This window comes from Mycetomoellerius zeteki, unplaced genomic scaffold (genome assembly GCF_001594055.1).
Source record: "Mycetomoellerius zeteki isolate Tzet28-1 unplaced genomic scaffold, Tzet1.0 scaffold188, whole genome shotgun sequence".
Classification (NCBI taxonomy): Eukaryota; Metazoa; Arthropoda; class Insecta; order Hymenoptera; family Formicidae; genus Mycetomoellerius; species Mycetomoellerius zeteki.
The window spans coordinates 609,843-616,146 of record NW_017256836.1 but is presented as its reverse complement, the minus strand read 5'-3'; the positions used below and the strand labels follow the sequence as shown (position 1 = coordinate 616,146).

The following is a 6,304-nucleotide window of genomic DNA, read 5'->3' as shown; positions in this document are numbered from 1 at the left end:
TTTCTCATATAAAAATAACTATTTAAAAATTTGAAATATATAATTTAACTTAAATTTTAATAACTTGTTCAAATTATGCAAAAAGATAAAAGAACGATCCAATTGCGAAACTATAGTTTTAAAAAAGCCGCTTTTTTCAAATTGCTGGAAAAATTTTAGTTTTTTTCCGAAAAATTGGTTTTTTGGAAAAATTACTGTTTTTGCTATGTAAAAGACATAATAAGTAACTTCTAAATTCCTTTATAAAATTCCTTTATAAAATATGATGTACGAAATTATGTAGCATTATATTTATTAAAATTTTTTAGCTATCCTTCTATTTTTATAGTAAAACCTATTCTAATCTTCCTTTAGTATATTACGTGGCAAAGCTTAAGTAGACAGATTTTTAACTCTAGTTTGCCACACTCCGGTCTAATGAACTCCTGAAGTATCTTTTTGTAGTTTATTTTTTTTCAAATATTTTGTTACGAATTCAGTTTAAATTCAAATTATTTTCTAGACCTACTATTATCATATAAACATGTTTGGACTCTATATTTTTAATTCTTACATTAATAGTGCAATAGTGTATGTTTTGTATGTTTTATTGAATACATTATGCGACCTCAATCTTTTATACAATTTCAAAATTTCTGTTAACCTGTCCCGCTGTGTATATACCCTATACGCAATTATTTTCTTTACGGAAAGAACCAAGAAGCAAACGTGGTAGGTTTTACGAGCATGCATGAATTTTTCTAAAATGAATTTTTCTACCCTTGAGAAAAAAACCGAAAAAATTCGCGGAAAAATTGGAAAAATTGGGTTTTTTTCCGATCCTTTAAAACTATATGCGAAACGATTGAAATAGAAAGTTTATATTAGAACTATAACAGGAGTTTATATGCGCAATCATGATTCTACCAATGTTTAGAGAAATTTCCACTCATAGGACACAAATATGCTATTTACTTCGCAGATACTCAGAATAGCGCGACTATAATCCCCTCAAGTGTGATAGCGGCACGCACGCGAAAAAGGGATTGATGAGCGACGGTCACAAAGTATCGAGAGGGAACATTGATCGATCACTTCTTACGAGCTTTACCGCGACGGTGGTTACCGAGACGATGATGTCGGCAGCAGCCGTAACCTTGCTAAATTATTGAACGACCATGCTAGACGCCGTCCATGCCGCAGTCATGGGCAATTCCGCGGGATATACATTTCCGGCTCGCATAAAATCGACATGCTAGAAATCGTATCGACGGATGGCGAGACGTCGATGGTAGATTTGAAGCATAGGTACACGCGTATAGTAAAAGGAAATGTGGAAGAAAAGCACAGAATAAGAGAAAAAAAGAACAGCGATGTTCTCATTCTCTTTCATTTCCTCCAAAAAATTCCTGTTCTTTCAGAATAGATTGAATACAGCGAGAAACGTGCCTACATTTTTGTCAGATATTAATAAGTTAGATGTATTAGTTATTTTTGTCTGTTCAAAAATTAAAGATAGAAACATCGGAGCGAAATTCTTCCCACTTCTAAAGATAACGACACAAACGATCAAATATAAAATCGTTGAGAATTAAGGCGCGTCAGAGAGAAATTCATTGAATTGCTCGGCGGTTGATCGAGGAGTCTGCATTTAAATAAATTGACATTTTCCGATTCACGTGTGCATAGACGAGACAAGATAGTACCCTACTTCCGTATAATAGCAGCAGAGGCTGAACGTGAAAGAGAAAGAGGGGAGAGAATCAATTTAAAAGCCGTGACTCACTGGGACACGATGATGTAGTTAGCGTGCGGCCTCTCCGCCTCTCTGTCGTCTCTCTAAAAATGATAAAAAGAAGGTGACAGAGAAAGGGAGTAATCCGATGATATCTCTCTTTAGCGACGCTCGGGAGCAATGAATATGCGGTGATAAAAGGAAGAGGAAAATGGTAGGAAAGAGGGGGGAGGAGAGAGAGAGATATCCCCTCTTGGGCAGTCGATAAGCCTCGAGTATTATTCCTGGTATTTAAGTACGGTACTCGTGACGTATGACGACGAAAGGGTTGCACGAAGAAGGGCATAGAGAGAGCAAAGGGCGCGTGCACACATTGTGCACAATAACCCCCTTTCCTCATTGTTTTGTATAGAATTCGCGAGAGGGACGCTTCACGCACTAATGATTCTGGTTTACCGAAAGCAAGAAGAGAAAAAAAAGATACGAGGGAGATGCAAAGAGGGAGATGCAGAGACTGGGTTTGCGGATGATAGAGAATCGAGGGCGGCGCGGGGTGAGGCCGCAAGGGAGAGAAATCGCGAGGGAAACGAGAGACAGCGGTATCCCTCCGTGGCAACTTCTCCCCCGTCGCCCGCACCTAGCACGAAGCGGAGTTCCCTCGCCCCAATTACCGTGCCCGGCGCGCAACGCCTACCATCCACGCTCATAATTTGCATCCGACCTCTATTTCCTCGCGGCAAAGCGCGATGCTGCATCTCTTAATCATCCTTGAACGACGACGTTCGGGAAGCGTCGAGCGGTTCGACAAGCTTGAAATAATCTCTCTCGTTTGAGAGGTGCGAACGATTGAGCTATTATCCTATAAGACACAATAAAAACTTAGAATGTTATATTAAAAAGGGCAAATATTCATGTAACATTCTACGAATATTGCGCGCTTATAGGATATACTCTCCAAGATAAAGACAAGAACGAACCACATTATAGGCAATAAGCAGCGTGAACCGCAGTTTCTGCCTCGTGTATATTAAGTACTTGACATGATTCAGCCACGTAATAAACTTTGCGTATAATATTGATGTATATACAGGGTGGAAAAAAACGGAAGAAGATACTCGACGTGGCTTACTCACGAAACACGAAAAGGAGGCCAACGACGGGCTGACATCGACTCCAGGATGACGAGTGACGACCAACGAGCATCCTTTTATTCGTCTCTTCCTTCCCCTCTTCCTATGTAAAACACCTAGGACTTCTGGTGATGTCCCGCAGGATCCGGGAGATCTTTTCGTTGTCGTCGTCGCTCAGGCAACACCCACTTTCTCCTCTGGCCTCGTAACCTCGGATGTTACCACTTTCCTTCCGTCTCGCCGCCGCTCGCAGGGGCGCAGCGATATCCTTCGTCGTCCTCGTCGTCGTCGTCGACCACCACCACAACCACTTCCACCATGAACCACCGCCGCCACCGCTGTCGCCGTCGTGGTAGCTGTCACAGCCACAACAAGCAACTGACGGCAGTAGTAGTGGACGCCTGAGATGTACTGTCAGACAGTTTCGCACCCCTTGGGTGTCACGTGAGCTTTCCGTAATTTCTCTTTCTCTCTCTCTCTTTCTTTCCCTCAATCCCGCTTCCGCCCTAGTATCCCCCTCTCCCTTTCGTCGGGTGCGAGCTATCGACTCACCCCCGTTGGTAATTAATCGCAGCTCGTCGCGCCGGGTCTCGCATCATGTCACGATCGTCGGACAGGATCATCTTGCTCTCGCGCGTCCTCACATCGCGACGTCGTTTGCGTGCCGTCGCGCGCAAAAACGGAGCTGTACGACGAACGTTGCAGAAGGAATAACGGAGGAGCGACACGCTCGTTCCGTCGCGGCCGTCGCAGTGGCCGGTGTGGCTGCGCGATCAGCGCGATACCCTTGCTACTTCGCCAACGGAGCCAGCCTCCCTCCACTGTCCCCTACCATCCTGCCCTTTTCTCTTCACCTCTCCCTGCCCCACGCCGATTAGTTGCTGTCGTTGCTGACTGTCCTAGGGAGAGTGTACGCGTGATCGTAGCACGCGTGAACCTCGGCATGCGCCCTAGCTCGAACACGCGCCGTGAAAGCTTCACGAGTCTTGAACACCCTTGGCGTCATCTGGGGTTGCGCGAACACACTAGGGGTGGCTGTCTGCGTCAGTGCAATGCAATTCTAAAACTTATCCTCTTCTCTTTCTCTTTCTCGAAGTGATATATGAGTATACGAAGAGATATCGTGGTGTAGAATTAAAAGTCTGAAAAAAATATTGTTAAACGTGTTGTTAGGGGTATATTTTTTTCTGAATTTAGTAGTTTCAAATTCTACTCTTTGAAACTGAGAGAATTATTTCAAGTCCTTTAAAGCCCTTCTTTCGCGAATAAAAAATAAGGTTTTAGGGTAACATAGCAACTAAAGTAATAGTAGTAATTAAAACAACTAAATTTTATTTACTATACAATGAAGGAACTTAAATTTAATTCGTAAATATCACCCTCACAATGCATTCGATTCGATTCGTTCTCGAATCATTGAATTGTCAAAGATTCGATTCGATTCGATTCGATTCGACTTCACAAATGCCTGATTTGTTTCTACTTTTCTTTGATATGTTCATGGTTTTTTAGTGTTTCGTATTTTTTCCATAAAAAAGAGTCGACAATACAAAGTTAACACATTAATTATATTATTTCAGTTTTTTGTGTATAAAAAATGCGGAAATTTCTTTTTCATTTTTAACTATAGAACTATGAAAAGTGGTATTAAAACTATGATTGTTTTCGTTATATCAATAAAATGATGTGCTAACTTCACAGATCATTTCCTTCGAAAATTTTTCTTTCAATTATAATAGCTGCGTTCAGCAGAATGTTTATTTTGCGACTGTTGGAAATTTTTTTCGTGCTGATTGAATTATATTCTTATATTTTTAAATTTAAAAGTTATAAAATAAACGTTCTGCTGTATGTCAATAAGGATTCGTTATAATGTTGCGACGTAGTCGCCTACTTAATTAGTGCTTTTTTATAAGAACGTTTTCATGCCTTACATTTCTTGCACGTACCCTCTATAGATAGAGAAGAGATTTTCATAGCAAAGATATCATAAGATTCTCAGTGGTTTGCTATTGTCTTCTGAAAGATGGCGATCAAGTCTGATATGTGTGTCCTGTGGATTTGAACCTTAATCTTTGTCACAAAGAGCACAGCCACTCAAGTCTTTACTCCACTTTACTCTACGATCGCCACAAAACTTGTTCAAAAATTTTATTTATCTTCCATAAGTTATATAAAATGACTTTTCTACATGAAACCATTCTTGTTGTGGCATTAAGCGAATGTGTTAGTATCAATGAAAATAGAGAAGAATTAGCATCTGAGTCGTGTTTGCAATATTTGAATACAAAAATATAAAGCAAATCCTGAGGTATAAAAAAATCTGTAAAATATATTATAGCACATTTCATTAATATAAAAAAATAATTACAATTTTAGTACCATTTTTCATTCAGTTCTATAATTCTGCATTAAAAAAATAAAAAATTTTTGCATTTTTATATAAAAAAACCAGAAATGAAAAAATGTGTTAATTTCTATATTTTTTAATTCTCTAAGGCTTGTATTCGGAGCGTGACTTTATCGATAAATATAAAAACTGTGTATTCCACAGCAACAGTTTTTGATAAGTTGAAATTCTTATTCTCTGTTCTTTATTTCTTATTCCTTTGATTGTGCGCTGCAGCCTCTTTCCGATCAGAAATATTCACGAACAATAGCTACATAGTTTATGTTTACATTTTTTATGTATATACATAGAGGCCGCGCTATAAAAGACAGGGATCGTCTGAAACGCAAACATATCCATTCTCTCAGACTTCTTTCAGCTGATAAAACAATTTTAAATTAATCGATCGATTTATCCACATACAATTAATTACCCATACAGCACAGAACGTGCAGCAATATCGTTGCAATAACGCTGCAATATTGCTGCAACATGCAATTTTGCTGCAATGTTGCAACATTGTTGCTGCAACTTTTGTGCTGTAGGAGTATACAGGGTGTTTCCAAATTAAATGGCAAAACTTCGGGAGCGTGTAGAGGAGTAAAAAACTAAGAAAAAAAGTCCTATAGACATATGCTCGTTTTTGCTCCGTTTCAGAGAAATCGAAAAAAAATGTTTACATTTCTTGCCATATCTAGCACCGACATATTTGATTACATTTTCCACTTTCTGTTATGAATTTGTCAGTCGCTCTTTGAAAGCCTTTAACAGTAGATGAATTTTGTCTTTTGCAATATGCCGCGTACGTATTCTAATAGTGAATATGCTGATATGGTTTTTGTATACGGTTTCTGCAACGGTAATGCTTTAAAGGCGGTGCGAGAATATGCACGACGATTTCCAAACAGAAGAGTGCCAAACCGAAGAGTGTTTATGTTGACATTTAATAGATTGCGAGAGACTGGAACATTTTCAATTCGACAAGAAAACAACCGATTTCAAGCAGCGTTACGAAGAGATTTGCAGGCAGGGAATCGTATTTTACAACATTTTGACAATCATCCTGAGACC

At 39.3% G+C, this 6,304-nt stretch overlaps 1 protein-coding gene across 1 annotated transcript in view; it reads right to left on the bottom strand.

The window, feature by feature from the left end:
• The window catches only part of LOC108721942 (uncharacterized), a 29,419-nt gene extending 25,785 nt beyond the window's left edge, over positions 1-3,634 (bottom strand). Inside the window, exon 1 of the mRNA XM_018446772.1 lies at positions 2,844-3,634. The gene's annotated coding sequence lies outside the window, so the exon portion shown is untranslated. The remainder of the gene's footprint in view (positions 1-2,843) is intronic.
• Between the last annotated feature and the right edge of the window lie 2,670 nt (positions 3,635-6,304).